This window comes from Somniosus microcephalus, chromosome 3 (assembly GCF_052327205.1).
Source record: "Somniosus microcephalus isolate GS21.2 chromosome 3, FLI_Smic_1.0, whole genome shotgun sequence".
Taxonomy (NCBI): domain Eukaryota; kingdom Metazoa; phylum Chordata; class Chondrichthyes; order Squaliformes; family Somniosidae; genus Somniosus; species Somniosus microcephalus.
The window spans coordinates 57,977,818-58,003,065 of NC_140989.1; the positions used below are offsets into that span (position 1 = coordinate 57,977,818).

Here is a 25,248-nt window from a genome sequence, read left to right on the forward strand (position 1 = left end):
TAGGGCCTAGGCAACAGAAGGCACAAGTCCCCAGATGTTGGTAAGGAGGACTTTGCAGGGTCGACTGGGCTGGGTGTGCTGTTGTCGTGTCCGAAGCCGGTGCCTAGGTCGATGCCGGGTGGTCCGTCTTTTTTTAATTCTTATTATTGCTAGGTAAAAATTTAGCAAAAGCTAACCCAATGTCGGGGCGGGAAATAGAGTCTGTGGTTCGATGGCTAGTGAAATGGAGGTGCTCTGTATGAAATGGGTGCAAAGAAGGTTGCACTGTTCAACATTCCATTCGACTGGGTGGGTGCACCATAGAAACATAGAAAATAGGAGCAGGAGTAGGCCATTTGGCCCCTCGAGCCTGCTCCGCCATTCAATGCGATCATGGCTGATCACCCAAGTTCAGTACCCGGTCCCTGCTTTCTCCCCATACCCCTTGATTCCTTTAGCCTTAAGAAATATATCCAACTCCTTCTTGAATATATTTAATGAATTGGCCTCTACTGCCTTCTGTGGTAGAGAATTCCATAGGTTCACCACTCTCTGGGTGAAGAAATTCCTCCTCATTTCTGTCCTAAAAGGCCTACCCCTTATCCTTAGACTGTGACCCCTGGTTCTGGGTTCCCCAACCATCGGGAACATCCTTCCTGCATCTAGTCTGTCCAATCCTGCCAGAATTTTATAAGTTTCAATGAGATCCCCTTTCATTCTTCTAAACACCAGCGAGTACAAGCCCAATCGACCCAATCTCTCCTCATACGTCATTCCTGCCATCCCAGGTATCAGCCTGGTGAATCTTCGCTGAACTCCTTCCATGGCAAGAATATCTTTCCTCAGATAAGGCGACCAAAACTGCACACAATACTCAAGATGTGGTCTCACCAAGGCCCTGTCATGTCTGTAGCCAGTGCCCAGGTCCATCTGGTTTTATTCTTATGGTTTTTCATAGCAGTTTTTTACAACTGAATGGCTTGCTCAGACATTTCAGAGAGCAGTTAAGAGTCAACCACATTGCTGTGTGTCTGGAGTCAGACCAGGTAAGGATGGCAGATTTCCTTCTCTAAATGACATTAGTGAACCAGCTGGGTTTTTATGACAATCCAATAGCTTTATGGTTACCTTTACTAATACTAGCTTTTCATTCCAGATTTATTTAATTAACAGAATTTAAATTCCCCAGCTGTTATGATGGGATTTGAACTCACATCTAACTAGATCATTAATCCAGGCCTCTGGATTACCAGTCCAGTAACATAACCACTATGCTACCGTTCCCTACATGATCACACCCAAAATTGGATGGGATCATGGTGGAGAATGATGGAAAATTCAGGTAGTGAAAGATTTCTACTCCCTCCCCACCTCCAGCCCCATTTTGGATTTTGAGGAGGTTTTTAAAGGAGGGAGAGGTGGAGAGGCAAAGGAGTATAGGAGGGAATTCTAGAGAATAGGACACAGGAAGCTGAATCCTCCGGCACCAATGATGGGTGAAAGGGAGTAGGGATGCACAAAAGGCCAGAATCAGAAGAACAGTGTGTTTGGAGGCAGTATGGGCTGGAGGAGATTGCAGAGATAGGGCGAGTGAGGTGAGGCCATCAAGGGATTTAAAGACAAAAATGCGATCTAAAATTTAATGTGTTGGGGATGAGAAGCCAACGTAACTCAGTGAGGGAGGGGTTATTGGTGAGAATTTTAATTGGGTCAGGATATGTGCTGCAACATTTTGCATAAGTTTAAGTTTATGGAGGGTAGAAGAAGGGAAGCCAGCAAGGCGAGTATTGGAGTAGTAAGTCTGGAGGTGACAAAGGCATGAATGATGACTTCAGTGGCAATGAGGCTGAGGTAGGGGCAGTGGCAGGGAATGTTATGGAGATGGAAACAAGTGGCTTTGTGATGATGAAGATAGGGGGTTCTAATATGAGTTCTACAAGTTACAGCTCCCAACCCACTGCCTCCTGTAATTCAAGTTCCTGCAAATTAGTCGTCATATAGCAATAACTAAAACTCTCTTAATTCTACCAACAAGGAAGCAGCATTCTCCCTTAAGATTCTCTCACTATGTATTTTGGGTCAGGGTTACTTTCTTTGGAAAAGAGGAACCTTAAAGATGATCTAAGGTGCAATTATTTACTTGTCAATATCTCGTTGGCATGCAAACATAAGAACATAAGAAATAATAGCAGGAGTAGGCCATAAGGCCCCTTGAGCCTACTCCGCCATTCAATAAGATCATGGCTGATCATCGACCTCAACTCCACTTTCCACCCGATCTCCATATCCCTTGATTCCCCTAGAGTCCAAAAATCTATCTATCTCAGCCTTGAATATACTCAAAGACTCAGCATTCACAGCCCTCTGGGGCAGAGAATTCCAAAGATTCATAACCCTCTGAGTGAAGAAATTCCTCCTCATCTCAGTCTTAAATGGCCTACCCCTTATCCTGAGACTATGCCCCCTAGTTCTAGATACTCCAGCCAGGGGAAACAACCTCTCAGCATCTACCCTGTCAACCCCCTTCAGAATCTTGTATGTTTCAATGAGATCACCTCTCATTCTTCTAAACTCCAGAGAGTATAGGCCCATTCTACACAATCTCTCATCATAGGACAGCCCTCTCATCCCAGGAATCAATCTAGTGAACCTTTGTTGCACGGCCTCCAAGGCAAGTATATCCTTCCTTAAATAAGGAGACCAAAACTGTACTCCAGGTGTGGTCTCACCAAGGCCCTGTACAATTGTAGCAAGACTTCCTTACTCTTATTCTCCAACCCCCTTGCAATAAAGGCCAACATGCCATTTGCCTTCCTTATTGCTTGCTGTACCTACATGCTAGCTTTTCTGTGTTTCTTGCACGAGGACACCCAAATTTCTCTGAACACCAACATTTGAAAGTTTTTCACCATTTAAAAAATATTCTGTTTTTCTATTCTTCCTACCAAAGTGAATAACCACACATTTCCCTACATTATACTCCGTCTGCCACCTTACTGCCCACTCACTTAGTCTATCTCTATCCCTTTGCAACCTCTATGGGCTGGATTTTACCAGCCCTGAGGAGGTGTGTCTGGAGGCGGGACTGCTGGAAAAATCCCCAAAAATGGGAGCGGGTCCCAAACTCGCTCCTAACCAGCCTCCAATCAATCTTCCCGGGAGTCGGTCCCCGATTTGTGCAGGGTCCCGACTCCTAGAGGCGGGAAGAGGATTACAGCCACTTAACTGCCTGTTAACAGGTAGTTAACGGGCAGTTAAGAGGCTTTTTCCCATTTTTCCACTGCTGCTGTGGGCTTCCTGACTTCAGGGAACCCCGTCAGGGTAAGTGAGGCTTGATGTGGGTCTACTGTAATTTTTGTGTATATATGACAGCTGCAGAAGTGGTTTAAAGGATTCAATGGGACACTGGTGAGTATCAGAGGTAAGGAAAAGTTATAAAAGTAATGTTTAATGTGTTTAGATGTATCTGCAGGTGACAAGCTGTGAAGTGTTTGTGGAGGCTCATCTCATTGGGAGAAGTGACAGATGGCTTCTGCAATCTCAGCTGCAGCTGCCACCTGTTTTATCCTAAGGAGAGAGTAATTGGAGAGCCTGGGTACAAGGGCTCACCTTTGGACAGTGATTCTAGGTGTTTGACAACACCTCAATGCTGTCAAACACTGTCAAATCATCTGTCAAACAAGTGTGGTGCATATGCCTTTAAGAAAACCGGCAGATGAAGCGTGTTCAACTGATGTCATCTGACACCGGCTTTCCCTTAATTGGCCAGCAAGCCCGCAGGGCGTGCTTAACAAGGCCGATCAGGGGAAAATAGCATCAGCTCATCAGACGTCTCTGGGGTGGGACTGGAACCCGAAAACCAGCAGTCCCGCCTCGAACTCGGCCTTCCAGGTAAGATTCCACCCTTTGTGTTCTCCTCAGTTTACTGTCCCACCTAGCTTTGCATCATCAACAAATGTGGATACATTACACTCATTCCCTTCATCTAGGTCATTAATATAGATTGTAAATAGCTGAGGCCCCAACACTGATCCTTGCAGCACCCCACTAGTTACAGTCTGCCAACCTGAAAAAGATCCGTTTATCCCTACTCTCTGTTTCCTGTCCATTAATCAATCCTCTATCCATGCTACTATATTACCCCCAAACCCATGAGCCCTAATCTTCTGTAATAACCTTTTATGTGGCTCCTTATCAAATGCCTTTTGGAATTCCAAATATACTACATCCACTGGTTCCCCTTTATCTACCCTGCTAGTTACATCCTCAAAAAGCTCAAATTTGTTAAACACGATTTCCCTTTCATAAAACCATGTTACAAAGTAATAAATGACCAAACTGTCAGAGGAGTGTCCCCTTCAACTAACTGAAATTGTTTCTAAAATTGCAGCTTTCCTTTAAAAATATGGTCTGTCAGTGAACTGCACTCATTGTAGCTTGGATCGTCCGTTGGGTATACTTGAATGAGTTCCTCGTCCCAGGCTTCAACCACACCATTGCAACACTTACCACAGCACAGCGCAACACAGCTTCACTGGTACATCAATTTCCTGTGGGGAATCGGGAAGTTACACCCAAAATTATGCCCATTCGTGTGCCCATATTGCCATTGTCTATTTACACCCAAATTTCCTGCCAATCTCATTAGAATGCACTGGAACATAAAAATGGGCTTAAACAAGAGAAATCCGTGTAAACAATTAGGGCCCGAGGAAAGCGCCAAATTCACACCATATATTCCTTGTATGAAAACTAAAGTTTCAAGCAATCTGAGCATCATGCATGCACATTAGGCACAGCAAGTTTAAGAACATGCAGTCATGGAAGCTTTCCAATTTTTAATGTGATTTTTACTAATGCCATAAAAATACATTCAAAGAAACATTTTTCTTGTGAGGATAAATTTAAAAAATCACTCATAAAATTGCAATAAAAGACCAGAAAAATGATTTTGTTTCTTTAGCCTGGGGCTGGAGCCATTATAATGAACTGAGATGCGTTGGGGCGCAGGGGTCATAGACAGGCATAAAAGAGAAAGGAAATTTGGGTGTAGGGTAATTACGTACATAACACACTTGCGCCTGAGTTTACTCCACCTTTTACGTTGGGTATTTGCTTTATGGCGGGATTATACATGTCTTTGGTTGCAAATACACAGGAAATTCCACCCCAATTTGTTTATCTCGTGGTATCTACCAAAGCTGTAGCAATTAGCAATTGAAGAAATGGTTGAGAAAACAACGGCCCTGAATTTGCGGTGGGAGGAGTACCTCGGGAGTCTGCCTCCGACCCACGAAATATATCCGAATTTATCTCCTGGCTCCAAAGCTACAGAGTTTTCGAATTCCGAGCCTCCAGGCGTATGCCTGCGTAAAGGCCCACGGATCCCAGGGCCGTAGGCGGTTCGGAAGCGTTCCTGTGATCATGTGGTCCAGGTCCTCCAATAAGAAAAAAGGAGGATTCCATTTACGAACAGAATCCCCATAAACCCTAATGGAATCCCGAAATAATGAAACAATATAGGCAACTGGAATAAAAATAAATGTTCTCATTTTCAAATTTAATTAAAAGTCCCTTCATTACAGCAAATACAATAAAATTTTAATTTTTTGAAAAATAATTTTAATCCAGGCCAAAATTTGTATAACTTAATGTTAAGTGTTTGTGCATCACATTTTATTTTTAATTTTTTAATTTAAGATTTATATTAACCCTTACACTGGTGAACGCAGGCCCTATGCCTGCTTTTACCATGGTGTGGAGATGCCGGTGTTGGACTGGGGTGGACAAATGTAAGAAATCACACAACACCAGGTTATAGTCCAACAGCTTCATTTGAAATCACAAGCTTTCGGAGCGCTGCTCCTTCATCAGCTGAAGTGGAGAGATGCATAAAAACACCGTTTATATAATCAGAGAATAATGTCAGATGTTTACAGGTAATCGTTCTAACTGCCATTTATCACACCTCAGCAGAGAGATAATCACAGCAATCAAAGGTGTAAATGGTGTCCAAACAGGTCAGTCAGGATAACATTACATCAAAGAACAATGAGGTGGGGTCACAAGGGGTCAAATGTTGCAGATGCTGGGGTCTGTATGAAAAACAAAAAAAGACAAAAAACATTTTTTTTCCTAGAAATCACAGCAGGTCCGGCCGCATCTGTGTGGAGAGAACAAGCCAACGACGACTCGAGTCTGGATGACCCTACGTCAGGTGGGGTTACATGTAGCGTGACATGAACCCAAGATCCCGGTTGAGGCCGTCCTCATGGGTGCGGAACTTAGCTATCAGTTTCTGCTCGATGATTTTGCGTTGTCGTGTGTCTCGAAGGCTGCCTTGGAGAATGCTTACCCGAAGATCGGAGGCTGAATGTCCCAGCTTTCAGGAGAACAGTGACCACGACACCACACAACCCTGCCACAGCAACCTCTGCAAGACATGCCAGATCATCAACACAGATACCATCATCACACGTGAGGACACCACCCACCAGGTACATGGTACATACTCATGTGACTCGGCCAACGTTGTCTGCCTCATACGTTGCAGGAAAGGATGCCCCGGAGCATGGTACATCGGCGAGACCATGCAGACACTGCGACAACGGATGAACGGATACCACGCAACAATCACCAGGCAGGAGTGTTCCCCCCCAGTCGGGGAACACTTCAGCAGTCAAGGACATTCAGCCTCCGATCTTCGGGTAAGCATTCTCCAAGGCAGCCTTCGAGACACACAACGCAAAATCGTTGAGCAGAAACTGATAGCCAAGTTCCGCACCCATGAGGATGGCCTCAACCGGGATCTTGGGTTCATGTCACGCTACATGTAACCCCACCTGATGTAGGGTCATCCAGACTCGAGTCGTCATTGGCTTGTTCTCTCCACACAGATGCGGCCGGACCTGCTGTGATTTCCAGCAAAAAAAATGTTTTTTGTCTGTTTTTTTGTTTTTCATACAGACCCCAGCATCTGCAACATTTGACCCCTTATGACCCCACCTCATTGTTCTTTGATGTAATGTTTTCCTGACTGGCCTGTTTGGACACCATTTACACCTTTGATTGCTGTGATTATCTCTCTGCCGAGGTGTGATAAATGGCAGTTAGAAAGATTACCTGTAAACATCTGACATTATTCTCTGACTATATAAGCTGTGTTTTTATGCATCTCTCCACTACACCTGATGAAGGAGCAGCGCTCTGAAAGCTTGTGATTTCAAATAAAGCTGTTGGACTATAACCTGGTGTTGTGTGATTTCTTACAATTGCATTTACCAGGCATAAGAGTTTTGTGGGCAATTACTGGGCAGTAGCCCTGCGCCAGTGAAAGTGACTTTCTAATCTGTTCGGTAGACCTGTCAAGGCTATCCAGATAGATCGCAAGTTCCGAGTTTTAGCGCATGAGCAGCGCATGCGGAAACCCGGAACTTGCGGGGCCTTTCAGAAGGCTTACGACGGCATCCACTGAGCCTACGCCGTCATCGGGAGCGCAAATTCCGGGCCATTAATGTTACACCTTCCAACTGTATATATCTGTACCTGTTTCATGTTAGGCTCGGCTTCAATATTTCAATGTCATAAAGCATTCATCTGCATTCTGTTTTTTTGTGAATTATATTGCTTTAACCTCGTCTCCAGTTTCAATACAGTTCTGAACAAATTACTGGTAGATTTTTTTTAAATTTCGGACAAACTTTCAGTTTTCTCTTTCCACTTCCTATTGACAAGGTAATTCTCGTTAATTTGGGGCATTATCGCAGCCATCTTTTATCTGCCACAAACACACGGAATAGGCTAGTTTTGTATTTATTCAAAAAATACCTCAACATATTGCCAGAAGCATGATGCTGGTTGACAGGTATTTTAACCTGTATTTTTTTCTTTTCATTGCATCTGGTTTTCCTCTTATTAGAATTTGTTTGGAAAACAATAAATTTTAAGTAGAAAAATGAAAATGCTTAAACATATTCCGAGGTTTTGCAGTTATATACTATATATGTATTAAACATTACAATACTCTGATAGTGACATTTTAAAGAGTTAAATAGAAAGCTGGTTGTTTGAGAATTTCCCAGGGATAGGCTTCAAGTAGATTCATATTTATGAAATGAAGAGGGCTGGTATCGAATCCCAGAAATAATAATTCCACCCAAGCAAATTATTATATGGGCAGGATTTACCTATTTCTGAAATGTGTGACGCCAGCACTTTCAATTTATCCGCCTCTTGCATTACTTGGACTCACGCACTGTTGTGAATGCGAATATGTTTTATTCAATATCGCATCACAGGATCACAAGCTCGGTTGGTCTCCAAAACAAATTGTTGATAATGAAACCGCGGCAGTAACCGCGAAATGTAACCTGCGTATCGAATCGAATCTCGATGCCAGTGTTGTGTGTTACTGAAATCCAGAGAGCAAGATGAGGGTAGCACTCATTTTTCGATTCTCAGTACATCAGACTCGAACCTCACGCTGTGAGAAGTGTTTCTAAAGCTGTCAGACATTACTATGGTCAGTGAAGTCATGTACGTCAATTCGATGGAACTCACTGTCCTTATAATGTAAACTGAGTGGGTGCACCCAATATACGTATTGGTTTTTTTCTCTTTTTTAATTTATCTTGTTTCTTTAATCCTAAAATTTCTCCTGATTTCCGGTCCCATGTACTGAATTTTCTCTGCAGCAAACCCATTCCACTAACTTGCTGACTTATTAACGCTCTTTTTTTAAATTTTTGCAAGCCCTTTACTTCGACATGAGTTGATTTTGCAATGCAGACTGATCTGTGGTTCCGTAAATCTTTGCAGAAACTCCAGTTAACGAGAGTGTCATGGCGTCTGTTTGATTTCCAGTTGAGATTGTTCAGGACAGATGCACGCCGCGTTTATGGCACTTCAAATAAAAAAAAAGAGTATTTCATTGTATTTAAAATATTCGGGGACGATTGAAAAGTATTACATTTATTTGTCATTCAGCTTTTCCGGCATCTCTTTCCTATTTCGAAATGCAGGACATTCATTCTTTGCACGCTTCAAATAAATCCTATAATCTCTGTTTCGCAAAGCCTGTTTCAATTACTTGAGTGCATGTTTGGATTGCGAGTGCAGCTGCAACATGGGCGGTTTATGTCCCAGTTCGGGTGCACGGTGACGGTAAAGTTCCTTGTGCGAAGCATTTACCGAGTCGTTCAGACTTTACTGCACCGATTGTCGGCAAAAGAAGAGTTTCAGTAACGGGATGTGATTTAGACGAAGGATGGTTAACAAATCTACCACAAGATGCTCACAGAATTCAACGGTCAGATCCATTGAATGGGAAAAGGCCAAGTACAATTAGTTTGCCTCGCATGCATCCTCACTCTGCCCCTGTGTGATGGTCGTGGCGACGCTTAACTAATACAGCAATTTGTTTTCACCCGAGCTGAACCAGTAGCTGGGAGGTCCTGTGATCCAGACCTGATTTAACTCGGCAATGCTTGACTTGACATAGCAAGAGATAAACAGAGCATACTTCTTTCACTTCATTCCGAAAGTCATGGGTCGGAATCCATGCTCGTTATAGACAGAGGAAGCAGAACATTATTAAATGCTATGCGTTAAAGGAGTAAAGTACACGCAGAAATGTAGACAAACTCCCTAAATCTCAACTTCTGAAGCTAACTATTGAAAATAATCAGATTTAAAAGCGGAAAGAATTTTTTTGAGAACAGGCAAGGCCATTCGGCTCAGTTTTTGATCAAGCCCACTTCTCGTAATAACTCTCATCCTTTGTCTCTCTCCAGAAATCTCTAATTGTCTCATGATCCCACTGATGTGCCTTCAATAACTCAAAGACAAGGAGTTTAAAGGATTCAACTAAAGGCTTTTAATCACTAAGAACATAGCAGCATAGCAGGTCTTCCCACATCGGGTTCATCTGGTAGTGAGTGACTCATACAGCTCCTGAGACCTTTATATGGCAAAAGACAGGGGCGTAGCCAATACACACAATAGGAACAAAAGGGTGTGGTTCACACAATACAAGCAGGTAAAATACAAGCAGGTCTGATGAAGGCATATTTCATCACATTTCACACCCACATATACTGCCTTTCCCAATACTCCTTTGATGAAAACATTTCCACCCGATATCCTTTCTTACACCCAACTTCCTACTTTGTAGCTGTCAATAATGTACCTGAATCAGCTCTGTTGACTCTCTTGATAACCATGAAAGTCTCGGGTAAATCACTTTTTTTCGCCAAAGAATTAAAACTTGGTAACATTTCACCATCACTTGGGCTGCAGTTATACTACCCCTGTCACATTGATGTAAAGTAGTTTGGAGTCCACATTGACACAAAAACCTAACTGGAGTCAGACTAGCAACCCAGCCATCGAGCCCATTAAAGAAAAGGTGACGAGGTCACCTGCAGCAGACAGTCTCATATAACGTGGACTTCACACTGACTGTGAGATCATATCATTCCTGGTGCACAGTTTAGAAGTGTCCAGGTGCTTGTAACATTAAAATATCCCCCCCCCCCACACACACACACCTTCAAGAATGAGACCTCTGTGCATGCACCCAGTATAAATGTGTAAGTTATGGTCTGCTAGCTGACAGTTACAAGTCTGATGGGATATTTGTAATATAACTGGAAGCTAAAATCCCCAATACCTTCAATCATCTTTGTTCTTCCCATCTGCACCTCCTCGCCTGCTCTGATTTGGTGACCATAACACAGTAAAGGTCTTCAAATATTGTGGTCTTTTGCCTGGAAGAAAATATGAAATGTATTGCTTATTCCAAAGAAAGCAGATTCCGAGCTGGTTCCTGTCAGTTACTTAATTTACATGATTATACAAGTCAATTTCAGTGCAAGGAAGGTTCACCAGACTGGTTCCTGGGATGGGGTGGATTGTCCTATGAGGAGAGATTGAGTAGACTAGGCCTAGAGTTTAGAAGAATGAGAGGTGATCTAATATAAAATTCTTAAGGGGATTGACAGGGTTAGTGCTGAGAAAATGTTTCCCCTGGCTGGGGAATCTAGATCTAGGGGTCACAGTCTCAGAATAAGGGGTCGGCCATTTAGGACCGAGATGAGGAGAAATTTCTTCACTCAGAGGGTGGTGAATCTTTGGAATTCTCTACCCCAGAGGGCTGTGGAGGCTCAGTCGTTGAGTATATTCAAGACAGAGATCGATAGATTTTTAGGAATTAAGGGACATGGGGATAGTGCAGGAAAGTAGAGATGAGGTAGAAGATCAGCCATGATCTTATTGAATGAAGGAGCAGGCTCGAAGGGCCAAATGGCCTACTCCTGCTCTTATTTCTTATGTTCTTATGTAATTACGTGCTGTACAGTTATTGCGCAATAGAGTTATTAAACAATAGAATGAATCATTACAGATACAAATGGAAAAACTACTGCAAGTGCTGGAAATCTAAAATAAAAATATAAACTACTGGAAACATGCATGGGCGGGTTAACACCTGAAAATAGCTCAGGGTTTGTGAAAACGGATCGACACTGGAAACGTTAACTTGTCTTTTTTACTTAAAGAAATCGTCAGAGGAACATTCAATTCCGAAGGAGATAGTCGCATATATTACTGGGATATCAGAATGCTGCCTTGTTTGGTGCAATGAATGTGTAAGTTCAGACTTCCTGAGACAAACGCAAATCACAACAACTTGAGGCTCTTGCAGTGAGAGCTGCTGCCGCGCCTTGCCCTCCTCTCCGCTTCATCGTTTGCCTGCTGTTAGTTGACTGAGTTTCCATTTTCCCTCCGATGTCCAGCCGTTCCATACCGCGGGGAACTTTAAAAGAAAAACTCGATTTATATCGACATGGCGCAGAGCAGTGTCAACAATGACGTCTAAATAAAACCGCACAGTTGGAGTGCGGAGGGAGGAGGCGCTGGAGACAGACAGACAGACGCATCCTTGCACTGTATTTGAAGGTTGAGAAGCTGGAGGGAAGCCACATTACACCAGGGTAAGCGGCTTCAGAATATCACCGGCCACAATACGTGGTTGCGCGGAAAATGTTCACTAAAAGAATGCAAACCTCATCAGAACATTTCTGTAATTGTTACCCAGTGCAAATAGTTTCTTTTAGGAGTCGAGATTGTATCCCCTGGAAAAGTACGAACTACAATTTTATGTATTAACTGAATGTGCAGGGCGAGCACGCGTTAGAGAAAATATTATTTTGGTATAAGAAAAATAATTATTTAAAATAGATTTCACACAAGCAACTAGAGGATTCAAAATAACTTTACAAAAAAACTTCTATTTGAGGTCAATATTCTCCAAGATGGTGACAGCAACCTTTGAAAATGTCCTTTTACTGCACAGTTTGGTTTGAGCTGCTTTACTGTTAATTAATTAATAACTCCTCACCCCATCCAGAGATCACCACCTTGCAAAAGCTATCACCTTTCAGAAACACTAGGTAGGGGATTTAGCTTTGATATCAAAAACTGTACCTAGCAGAGTTTTAATATTCTATTTGAAAGAAGGCCCCTTTAGGCAGGGATTGTTTTTGTCCCTGCTGAATTGAGATTGCAGCTCTCTTCCCGTCCACGCTTGCTATAGGTTCGCTATCAAGCTGAGATCTGATTACAATAAGCTCAACGTTAACAAGAACCGAAATTGCACTTATTAGAAGGTAATAATTGAGCTAAAGTTGTGTTAACTTTGCAGTCTTACAATGCTGTAACCTCTGTTGCCAACATCCTATCCCCACAAAGTCTGACTTGTCCATCACCCATCTCCTCGCTGACCTACATTAGCTCCTGGTGCCAGAACATCTCAAATTTAAATTTCCCACCCTTGTGTCTAAATTCCTACATGACCTCCCTCCTCCCACTCTCTGTCGCTTCCTCCAGCCTTACAACCCCCCTCCCGAACGCTCTGTTCTTCTAACTCTGGTCTGTTGTGCATCTCTGTCCGTCACCCCTCCCTCCCTCCCTTGACCCGCCATTGGTGGCCCTGCCTTTAGCCGCATAAGCCACACACTCTGGAATTCACTCCCTAAACACCAGCGCCTCTCCATCTCCCCTTCCTCCTTTAAACCCTTCCTTAAACCTTACTTCTTTGATCAAACCATTTGGTCACCTCCTAATATCTCCTACTTTGGCTAGGCATCCACAACCCCCCCTTGGCCACCCCCCCCCCCCCCCACCTGCCATACTGCTCTGTGTAATACCTTGGGCACCATACTGTTCTGTGTAGTACCTTGGGCACCATACTGCTCTGTGTAGTACCATGAGACATTTTCTACATTACAGGTGCTATATAAATGCAAGTTATTGTTATTTTAAAGAAACACAGCTTACTAATACATTCTGCATTACTGGTATTATGCCTGAGGTTATAAAACAGCATGTGATCTGGCTTAAAAACAGAAAATGCTGGAAATACTCAGCAGGTCAGGCAACATTTGTAGGGAGAGAAACAGAGTTAGCATTTCAGGTCAATCACATTTCATTAGAACTGGAAAAAGTAAGAGATGTAACAGTTTTTAAGCAAGTACATAGGCAGGAAAAGGGAGGAGGGGAGGAAAGAAGAAAAGGGAAGGTCTGTGATAGGGTGGATGGCAGGAGTGATTGAATGATAAAAGGGATGATGGTGCAAGGCAAATGGGGATGGTAATGGGACAAGTAAAGAAACAAAAGATGGGTCTAAAGGAGCTGTAAATAGGAACAGCAGAACCATTACCAGCACCTGCTCTCCAAAAAATGGTGGTGTTTAGCAAAGTGACCACCCAATCGGTGTTTGGTCTCCCCAGTGTAGAAGAGACCGTATCGCGAGCAGTGAATACAGTACACTAAGTTGAAAGAAGTACAAGTAAATCGTCGTTTCACCTGGACGAAGTGTTTGGGGCCGGGATGGTGGAAAGGGAGATGGTGAAAGGGCAGGTGTTGCATCTCCCGCATGGGCAGGTGTGTGGGAAGGGGAGCGGGCGTTGGGTATGATGGAAGAATGGACCAGGGTGGCTTTCTGTGAGCAAACATCACAGGTGGTAGGCTAGTATATATAAAGATAAATGAAAGTCTCATATCCAGCATGTATCTGTTACACAACCAAACATCACATTCTGTTACAAATTCAAAATAATCATTGAAAGAAAGGCATTGAGTAAGCCTGAGATTTACAAGCAGTTACCTCTGGTCTCTGATTAATCTCAGCAGTTTATTTGAGTAGCTAGAATTACCTGGCTTTGTCCAATTAGAGCAGTGGCATTAACAGTACAGACCAGGTTAGAAGCAAAACATCATAGCCATGCTCCAGATCTCAGATGACCAGTGAGTTACAGCCCATGAGATTTGCTAGAACATTGCCTTGTATTGCAAGAAAATGCATTTTCTTTTTTATATGGCATGATGCAGTAATCACTTCTTGTCTGTTCTAATGACAGTGAAAATCAAGCTTGCTTTTGGAGATTTCAGATCAAACTAAACCAGTACATAGATAGATAGATAGAATCCACAGCACAGAAACAGGCCATTCGGGCCAACTGGTCTATGGAGCATTTATGCTACACACGTGCTTCCTCCCACCCTTTCCATCTAACCCTATCAGCAGATCTTTCTACACCTTTCTCCCTCATGTGCTCATGTACCTTCCCCTTAAATGCATCTATGCTATTCGCCTCAACTATTCCTTGTGGTAGAAAGGTCCACATTCTTACCACTCTTTTGGGAAAAGATATTTCTCCTGAATTCCCTATTGGATTTATTAGTGAATGGGAGTGAAATTGGCAAATGAATTTCAATATAGATAAGTATGAGGTGGTGCGTTTTGGTAGGAGGAATAAGGAGGTCACATGCTGCTTGGATAATAAGAGTCTGCTATCTTATATTTATGACATCTAGTTTTGGACTCTACCATAAATGAGAACATCCTTTCTATGTCCACCCTGTTGAACACTTTCATAATTGTTACGACCTCTATTAGGTCACCTCTCTCTTTTCTAGAGAAAAGAGCCCCAGCCTGTTTAGTCTTTCCTGACAGTTGTATCCTCTTAGTTCTGGGATTATCCTAGTAAATCTTTTTTGCACTTTCTCTAGTGCTTCTATATCCTTTTTGTAATGTGGAGACCAGAACTATGAACAGTACTCTAATATGATCTAACAAAGGTTCTATACAAGTTTAACATAACTTCTCTGCTTTTGAAATCTATTCCTCTAGAAATGAATCCTAGTGCTTTGTTTCTACTTTTTATGGCCTCATTAACCTGCATCGCTACTTTAAATAATTTGTGTATCCGTACCCCTAGATCCCTTTGTGCTTCTGCCCCATGCAGACTCTTATTATCCAAGCAGCATGTGACCTCCTTATTCTTCCTACTGAAATGCACCACCTCATACTTATCTATATTGAAATTCATTTGCCAATTACACTCCCATTCTGCAAGTTTGTTAATGTCTTCTTGTATTTTGTTGCATTCTTCTTCAGTATTACTCTACCCCCCAATTTGGTGTCGTCCGTGAAATATTTACAAAATTACCTGCTGGTGCCCAGGCTGAGAAGAGTTGTGGTCTCAGGCCTCGAGGCAGAGGGCAGTGTAATGGCCCATGGATCCCCGGGATGCAAGCAGTTCAGAAGCATACGTGGGATCACGTGGAACTGATATTTCAATGACAAAGGAGAATTCCACTGCAATCATTTATGAAGGGAATCCCCTAATGATATGCCATGGAATCCTGAAATGTAAAAATGATACAATTAGCAGAATTTTAATTTTAATCATAATTACCTTAATTCCACCAAACTCAATAAAAATTAAAATTTTTGTTAATTTCACACATCATTAAAACTGTACTCTGGGCCAATATTTGCATAATCTCATTTAATAAAGTGTATGTGCATAAATTTGGATATGAAAATGTTTAATTTAATGTTTAGATATCCCCTTACGCTGATGCAAGCAGGCCCTATGCCTGCTTGCATCAATCGTAAGACTTACACAGGCAATTGCTGGCCAGTCGCTGGGCAAATTGCCCAAATCTGCACCAGTGATTGCTTTTTCGAAGCCCCCACAGATGGCCTGTCAATGCGAGCTCATGCAGAAATCCGGAACTTGCGGGGCATTTCAACGGGATTACAATGGCACACTCCGAGGATACACCGTCACAGACACCGCAATTTCAGGATCATTATTTAGGGAGAAAGGGGGAAACAAAGAGGAAAGAGAGACAGTGAAGTAGTTAGGAGGAATAGAATTATAAAATGAAAATGCAAGAGTGAGCTCAATATATCTGACCAATGTCACAGAGTGATGTAGAAAGGCAGGTGGGATATTCCCAAAGGGAAGTACAGGGAGGACACAGTTATAATGCAGTCCACGAACTCGCTTGTTTAAATAGGAATTGTCATTAAAGAGGACATTAAGTTTTATCAGTCTTCTCTTGAATCTCAATTATTAGGTCTTTATCTATCTTATCTATCTATTATATATATATAAAAGAGTTTGTCTGTCTGTTTGTCTGTCTGTCCGGCTATACAAACAAATGTTATAGAGCGTACCTACACATATGTTATATCAAAAGAAAGCTTATCATTAGTGGAGTCTAATAGGTGTATTTACGTTTTGGTTAGACAAAACTTGTTCGGACAGTATACAAAAAAGTTTCAAAAAATGGCAACATTCCACTCATTAGCGTTGAGTGACGTGATGGTTGACCAATCGTACAGGGGATTAACCTGATGGTTGACCAATCAGTGCATCACGGGGGGTCATTTCGTTGCTTGTGTGGGCGGGCCTAATCCTTCTGAGCTGAGGTGAGTGGCCGCCATCTTGATTCCTAACTATTGATTTATTTTTTCCACTTTCTGTGTGCTTATTTTTCCCACTTTCTGTGTGTGCTCCGTTAGGTTCTTTTGTGCAGTTGTCTTCTTAACTATGGGGTGCTTAAAAACCTGAACTTTAATATTTAGGAATCTCTCTTTATTGTAGTGGATGCGCGGAGCCGCGGCCTAGCAGCGCGGGAAGCCTGGGCCTCGAGTTAAGCAGATTCCCGGCGCGCCCGGAACCTGTCGAACCTGCTGAAGGCCATTCATTTCCGCAACCACGTCACTGTCTTCGCCTCGGCCAACGGCATCAGGGTGATGGCCGAGCCCGCCAAAAACGTCCAGGGGAACGCGTTCATCCAGGTGTCGAGGTCCGGGCCCCGGGGCGGAAAGCCGACCAGGTCACCATCTTCGCCTCAGCCAACGGCATCAGGGTGATGGCCGAGGCCACCAAAAACGTCCAGGGGAACGCGTTCATCCAGGTGCCGAGGCCCGGGCCCCGGGGCGGAAAGAGGGATTGGAGCGGGGGATGAGGGAGGGGAAAGGGTAAGAGGGAGGGAGAAGAGGGAGGGGGGAGGAGGGGGAGGGAGGGAGGAGGGGGAAGGAGGGAGGAGGGGGAGGGGGGGAAGAGGGAGGAGGGGGAGGGGGGAAGAGGGATGAGGGGGGGGAAGAGGGAGGAGGGGGGAAGAGGCAGCAGGGGGAGGGGGGAGGAGGGGGAAGAGGGAGGAGGGGGGAGGGGGGGAGGAGGGGAGAGGAGAGGGGGAGGGAGGCAGAGGACAGGGGGAGGGAGGGTGAGGAGAGGGGCAGGGAGGGAGAGGGGAGGGGGGGAGAGAGAGTAAAGCAGGGAGAGACACCTGGAGCGAGAGAGGGAGGGTGAGGGAGGGAAAGAGTGAGGGGGTGGGAGAGGGAGAGAGAGCTCGCCTTCTTCCTTCCTTCCTTCCTTCGCAGGGGTCCATCGGGCCAGGCCTGAGGCGCTCCTTCCCCCCCTCTCTCTCCAGGCTAATCCCGAACTAAATCCAGCAGTCTCTCTCTCTCTCTTCCCCCCTGTCTCTCTCTTCTCCCCCCAGTCTCTCTCTCTTCCCCCCCCCCGTCTCTCCTCCCCCCGCCCCCCCCCCCCGGCTCTCTCTTCTCCCCCCCAGTCTCTCTCTCGCTCTCTCTCTCTCACTTCCCCATCTCTCTCTCTCTCTCTCTTTCCCCCCAGTCTCTCTCTTCCCCCCCAGTCTCTCTCTCTCTCTTTCTCTTCCCCCAGTCTCTCTCTCTCTCTTTCTCTTCCCCCCCAGTCTCTCTCTCTCTTCCCCCCAGTCTCTCTCTCTTTCTCTCTCTTCCCCCCAGTCTCTCTCTTTCTCTCTCTTCCCCCCAGTCTCTCTCTCTTTCTCTCTCTTCCCCCCAGTCTCTCTCTCTTTCTCTCTCTTCCCCCCAGTCTCTCTCTCTTTCTCTCTCTTCCCCCCAGTCTCTCTCTCTTTCTCTCTCTTCCCCCCAGTCGCTCTCTCCCCCCCCCCAATCTCTCTCTTCCAACAACAACATGCCCTCAAAAAACCCTCGGCACCGCTGGGCACTCCAGCTAGTAGTGTATATAAAAGTCACTGTGGCCTGGAATTTCCTTCATCTAATTAATGCTGTATATACACCGTCATTTGTCGATCCAAATCAGGTGATGGGGGCTATGCTGCACCTCTTATATTCGAGCATAAATATATGTCAGTGCATTGGTGGTGCTAAAGAATGAAACTCACACCAAATGCACTGTTGGATGGGTACTATGGAAATGAACGGTACAGGGTTTTGTAAGGTGAATGACGGACACGGCCATAAAGAGCAATGGAACCTGTGTGTAGCGATTCTTCAGCGCAAAAGTTAAAGAAAGTCTCCTCACTAAAAATTAGCACTCTGCTACTCGTACACCATATTTATTGAAGGGAACATATTGGCCCAGATTTTCCAGGGCCTATGACTGTGTACGCCGCCGTAAGTGCCCCACATGTGCTGCGCATGTGTGAAAACCCGAAACTTGCGATCTGTCAGGTTTCAGCTCGACAGGTCCACCGCATCCCCGGGAAATGGATGTTCACTGGTGGAGGGTTGGACTATTTTCCAAACTACTGCCCAGCGAATGCCCGTGAATGCCCCTGAAACACTTACGCTGGTAAAAGCAGGCATAGGGCTTTTTTTTACTAACGTAAGAGTTTTAAATAAATACTAAAATAATTTTTTTAAATTAATCATACATAAAAAAACGTAAAAATTAGTTAAGGTTATTTTTAGCCCCTTTAAAACGTTTAAATTTATTTTTCAAAAAATTAAATTTTTGTTTTAAATATTTAATTTAATTATATTTTAATTAATTTTGAACATGTAATGATTTATTTTTATTTAACTGGTGTGCAATTGTGTTTCAGGGGATTCCTATTCATGCTAATGGGCATTCCGTATGTAAATGGAATGGATCCCCCTTTCTGATTGACTTGCCTGGCTCATGTGATCCCAGGGACGCTTGCGAACCACGTGCGCCCCTGGGATACGTGGTCCTTTACACATGCGTACACGTAGATGCCCAGGAGTGTGAGTCTATGAATCTCCGGGACCATTAGGTAGATTCGTACTTTTCTTGCGGTTCAGAGGCATTCACCCGTGGGAAGTATCTGACCGCAAATTCAGGCCCCAGGAGATTCTAGACCTGTGTATTTTTCTCTGCTGGACTGCCTCTATTCTAGAACCTGACCTGTTTCTGCAGGCTTGGTTTTCCGCTCCTCCGCTGTGACTTTTCACTCTACATTGAGCTAGCTCTGATGTGTTCCTACTGGTTCCCATCCTTCTCTGCATTCTGCTTCCATGTTGCTGAATGATCACTGCTTTGCTGTTATCTGCTTGCTTCCTGTGGCAGGTGTCTCTGCTCTGCTCCACTCGACCTTCAGAACCATCTTTGCTGGACAGGGTTGCACCAGCTCCTCAAGCTCCTACTGCTGCTCCTGCTCTTGTAAGTTCTTCACTTGCCTCCCTACAGCTAATCCTCAGACCAGATTCCTTATTTACACTGATCCCATGGATTTACTTTACACCCTCGCCTGTCTCCTTGGACTTCACTGCTACCTGGTCCTTGGTTTTCACCTCCCACTGCTCTTCAACTGGTATTTTTTTGAAAAATCAAGCCAATGCAGACCAGCAGATAAAAATACTGCTTCCCTACAGTCACTGAGAAAGACAGTCCATTGTTTTAATGTTGGCCAGTAATTAATTTGAAATGTTACAAATGAATTCTCTGCTGGACTACCTCTACAAAGCTGGGTGGGAATGTAAGTTGTGAGGAGGATGTAAGGAGGCTTCAAGCGGATATAGACAGGCTGAGTGAGTGGGCAAGAATATGACATGGAATATCATGTGGAGAAATGTGAAGTTATCCACTTTGGTAGGAAAAATTGAAAAGCAGAGTATTTTCTAAATGGTGAGAGATTGGGAAATGTTGGTGTTCAGAGGGACCTGGGTGTCCTTGTACACGAATCACTGAAAGTTAACATGCAGGTACAGCAAGCAATTGGGAAAGCAAATGGTATGTTGGCCTTTATTACAAGAGGATTTGAGCATAAGAGTAAAGACGTCTTACTGCAATTATAAAGGGCCCTGGTGAGACCACACCTGGAGTACTGTGGACAGTTTTGGTCTCTTTACCTATTGAAGGATACACTTGCCATAGAGGGAGTGCAGCAAAGGTTCACCAGACTGGTTCCTGGGATGGGGCAATTGTCCTATGAGGAGAGATTGAGTAGACTCGGCCTATATTCTCTAGAGTTTAGAAGAATGAGAGGTGATCTCATTGAAACATACAAAATTCTTAGTGCTTGACAGGTTAGATGCAGGGAGGATGTTTCCCCTGGCTGGGGAGTCTAGAACCAGGGTTCACCTCTCAGAATATGGGGTCAGCCATTTAACACTGAGACAAGGAGAAATTTCTTCACTCAGAGGGTGGTGAATCTTTGGAATTCTCTACCCCAGAGGGCTGTGGAGGCTCAGTCGTTGAGTATATTCAAGACAGAGAGCGATAGATTTTTGAATATTAAGGGAATCAAGGGATATGGGGATAGTGCAGGAAAGTGGAGTTGAGGTAAAAGATCAGCCATGATCTTATTGAATGGCAGAGCAGGCTCAAAGGGCCAAATGGCCTACTCTTGCTCTTATTTCTTATGTTCTTATGTTCTTATTATAGATTTTTAGGATAGATAATGCACAAATCCAATAAGTTCCTGAGCACACATGACAGATGTGAGAAGTCATATGCATGGCTTCTCCTTCACCCTGCTGTGCTGCTTTTATTTGTAGTAATAGTGAGTGTTTAAATCCTCAGCTGAACATCTGACCACTGTCAACTTAAGCTATAGGGAGGAAATAACATCCAGGCTTCATGTTATACCAAAGAGGGCGAAATTGTATTATTGATTTTCCCATCTATTTAACCAGGCACTGTTGTCTAGCTCATTTTCCACTGGTCAGTCAGTCAATGGCATTGATTTACTACCCCTGTGGGTGCATTCTATTAAAATGGGGTAAGTGGTAAGTGCCGTCCAGTCCTACTTTACCTGTTCAAAACTAGTGTGATGATAAAGGTTAAAAAAATACAGTCTTTGACATTGCATCTGCCAATAAAATAGCTTGTTCAAAAAGGTTTTGCTAGATCCCCCTCTGTAATAACACAGTGGATAAACACATTGTCCACTGCTTTATAGCCAATTACGTACTTTTGACGTGTAATGACTGTTGTAATGGTGTAAAAGCCAAGATGTAAATGGTTGCTTTGCAGCAGATATAGCTCTAAATTAATCAACATGTTCCTGATCCCTCATTGAATCTCCCCTCAAAGAAGTAGTTTCTTGCAGTATTTGTAATTATAAATATATTACCCCGGCAAAACATTAAACAGGAAGTAAAATTGCTGGTACCACAGACCAGCGGAAAAGTAGGTGGATATCAATGATTATTATTAGAGTGGAGGTATCATTTGGATTTTTGAGAGAAGGAGCCACTGCTGGTAACTGTGTGAAATGCAGGAAATCAGAGAATGGAGTAGAAAATAGGGGAAGGGGGAAGGACCAGAGTTAGGGGGGAATGGAATTAGAGAGACAAGGAGGGATGGGGATGAGAGAAATAGAGAGAGGGGGAATGGGAGAAATTAGGAAGGGTGAATGGGGGGGTTAATGAAAGAAAAACAGGGAGAGAAGAAATGAAAGAAACAGGGAAAGAGGGAATAAGTAAAAAGGGTAAGGAAAGTCTGGAATAATTGAGGAGAGAAGGAATGAAAGAGAAATAGAATGAGAAGGTAGGAGAGAGATAAAGAAATATGAATGAGAAAGAGCAATGAGAGAAAAAGACAGGGAGCAAGGGAATTAAAGCATTATCCTTCTTCTTTCTCGCTTCAGCTTGTGATACAGTAGACTGTCTTCTTCCAATGCCTCTCCTCCATTTTCTAACTCAGTGGGACTCCCCTCGCTTGGTTCAACACTTACCTATCTGATCATAGCCAGAGCATCTCCAGCAATGATTTCTCTTCCTGCCACTGCAATGTTAGCTTCAGAGTTTCTCATGGCTCTATCCTTGGCTCCTTTTCTCTTCTATATGCTACCTCTTGTGACATTATGTGTAGACATAGTGTCAGCTTCTACTTGTAGTTTGACAACACCCATCTCTACCTCTCCATCATCTCTCTTGATCCCTCCACTGCCTCTGTCAGACTACAGAATCAGACTGTACACAACCTTGGTGACCTATTCAACCCTGAGCTGAGCTTCCAGCCCCCTATTCTCTCTGTGACAATGGCATCAACTTCCACATCTGTAGCATTACCTACCTATACATCTGCCTCAGCTCATCTGCTGCTGAAACCCTTATCCTTGACTTTGTCACCTCCAGATTTGACTATTCAAAAGCACTCCGGGCCTCCCATCCTCCACTCGCTGTAAACTTCAGCTCACCCAAAACGCTTCTGCCAGTATGCCATCTTGCATAAGTCCTACTCACCCCGCACCCCCGTCATTGCTGATCTACATTGGCTCCCAGACTTCCAAAGTCTCAAAGTGAAAATTCCCATCCGCTTGTTTAAAACTCTTCATGGCCCCATCCCTCTGTAACCTCCTACAGCCCTGGAATTCCCCAGTTCAAACTCTGTATTCCTCTATCTCTGGCCTCTTCTGAAATCCCTCTCCCTTTGTCCCACCATTGGTGGATATGCTTTTAGCTGCCTAGGCACCATGCTCTGTAGTTCCCTCCCTAAACTCCTCTGCATCTTCACTTCCCTCTCTTCCTTGGAGACTCTCATTAAAACCCACCTCTTTAACCAAACTTTTCATCACTACTAATATCTCCGTTGACTCAACATCTATTTTTTATTACACCGCTGCAAAGCAGCTTGGGATGTTTTTCTACGTTGAAGATGGTACATAAATGCAAGTTGTGTTGAAAGAAATTGAGAGAGAGAGAGAGAGAGAGAGAGAGAGAATGAAAGGGAAAGATGGAAAGAAAAGGAGAAGGGATGAAAATGAGAGAAAGAATAAGAGAATGAGAGAAACAAGAGTGGGAATAAGAGAAATAGAGAGAGAATGAGACAGAGGGGAATGTGAGAGACATTAGGAAAAAGGGGCATGTGAGAGACAGGTAGTGAAGGAATGAGAAGCAGGAAGACATAGGATAACAGAGGAGTGATTGTGAAAGTGACAGCAATTGTTTGAGAAGGAATATGAGAAAAAAATTGAGATATAGAATGATAGTACAAAAATAGACTTAAAATAAAGCCAGTCAAAAGTTACATTGATGTGGTAGGTTTCATAAATTCTTGCATGGTATATTTGTAGTTACAGGGAAACTATTAGGTAATATAATACTGTATTTAAAACTTTGGGCTCTTTTTGACTATAGTGTTTCTTCTTACAGCTCTTGAAAGGTTGGTCAGCACTGATACAGATGGTTAATTTAGATGTTTCAAATTTGATCTCAGGCCAAAATTAAGTGAATTGAATCATTTATGTTGAACTTTTAATCAACCAAAAGTAGAGATAGAAAATGTAAGCAATCTGTTACATACATTCTTTCTTATTACTTAATAAAATCAGGGTAAGCCTTTTAAGGGGATCATAAACAAGATATATTCCACAATATGTTATTGTTTGAAGAGGGAAAGGATGTCTGAAAAGTTACATTTTTCATCATAATGATCTCTAAACATTATTAAAGCAGATTTTCTTGTCATTATCACATTGCTGTTTGTGGGACCTTACTGTGAAAAATTGGCTGCTGCGTTTTCCACATTACATTCTTCGGCAGCACCTCCCAAACCCACAACCTCTACCACCTAGAAAGGACAAGGGCAGCAGGCACATGGGAACATCATCACCTCCAAGTTCCCCTCCAAGTCACACACCATCCTGGCTTGGAGGTATATCGCCGTTCCTTCATCGTTGCTGGGTCAAAATCCTGGAACTCCCTCCCTAACAGCACTGTGGGAGTACCTTCACCACATGGACTGCAGCGGTTCAAGGCCTGCAATGGTTCAAGGCGGCGGCTCACCACCATCTTCTCAAAGACAGTTAGGGATGGGCAATAAATACTGGCATTGCCTGCAACGTCCACATCCCAGGAACGAATTGAACAAACAACAATGACTTCAAAAACACTTCAACACTACTTCATTGGCTATAACGTGCCTTGAGACGTCCTGAGGTCCTAAAAGGCACTGTATAAATGCAAGTCTTTCTACTTTCTTTCATGAACAAGTGACTCAGTGACCATACATTTCTGCCCCAATTTACGTCATTGTGTGTTTGAGGAAGCAAAACGAGGCTTGTGCAACACTATTTTACAAAGACAACTTAACACAGGCTAGGAATACAAGAAAATGTCGTAATGTGGACCAGCGTTTAAGATCAAATCTAGTTCCAAAATAAATAATTTCTAAAGCAACAAACCTTCTAGGTCTACCTGGGACAGGGGGCTATTATTACAAAACACTTCGCCCTTGAAGGAGTTTTCGCAGATACATTACACAACCTGTTTGGCGTTCATTTATCCGGTCTGATTATTTATAAATTCTCCCAATGTAGATCGCAGAGGCACAACAACGTTATTATCCTGCAAATTGAGAATCTCTTCTCGTTAAGTTCTCTTTATTCTTTCGTTCCTCGTTTTGCCATGATCTGCCTGCAGGCTCTTGTTGGACCAAGTCACATTAATTGCAGACAGTCCAATTCTCTTCCTTTAACTTAGTTTCAATCGATTTATATTTAACGGTTTTTTTTATTGTAATCATCAGTTTCTGTATAGAAGCAATTAGCTCTCTTTCCCTTCCATTAATTGCTTTATAATTAAAGACTTAATGCGATTACTGTCCTGTCGAACAGCAATCTAAACACTTAATGAATGCAGCTTTCAGTTTCCGATGTCTTTAAATTAAAAAAAACTTGATTTGTTCTGATTCTAGTTTGTCTTGATTGTTGAGCATT

The 25,248-nt window shown here is 43.4% G+C and overlaps 1 long non-coding RNA gene across 1 annotated transcript; it reads left to right on the plus strand.

The window, feature by feature from the left end:
* Positions 1-11,607: 11,607 nt before the first annotated feature.
* On the plus strand, positions 11,608-25,215 carry LOC147121080 (uncharacterized). Its single transcript, XR_015076413.1, has 2 exons — positions 11,608-11,969; positions 23,987-25,215. It is a non-coding gene; the product is annotated as an uncharacterized LOC147121080 (long non-coding RNA).
* Positions 25,216-25,248: the final 33 nt, after the last annotated feature.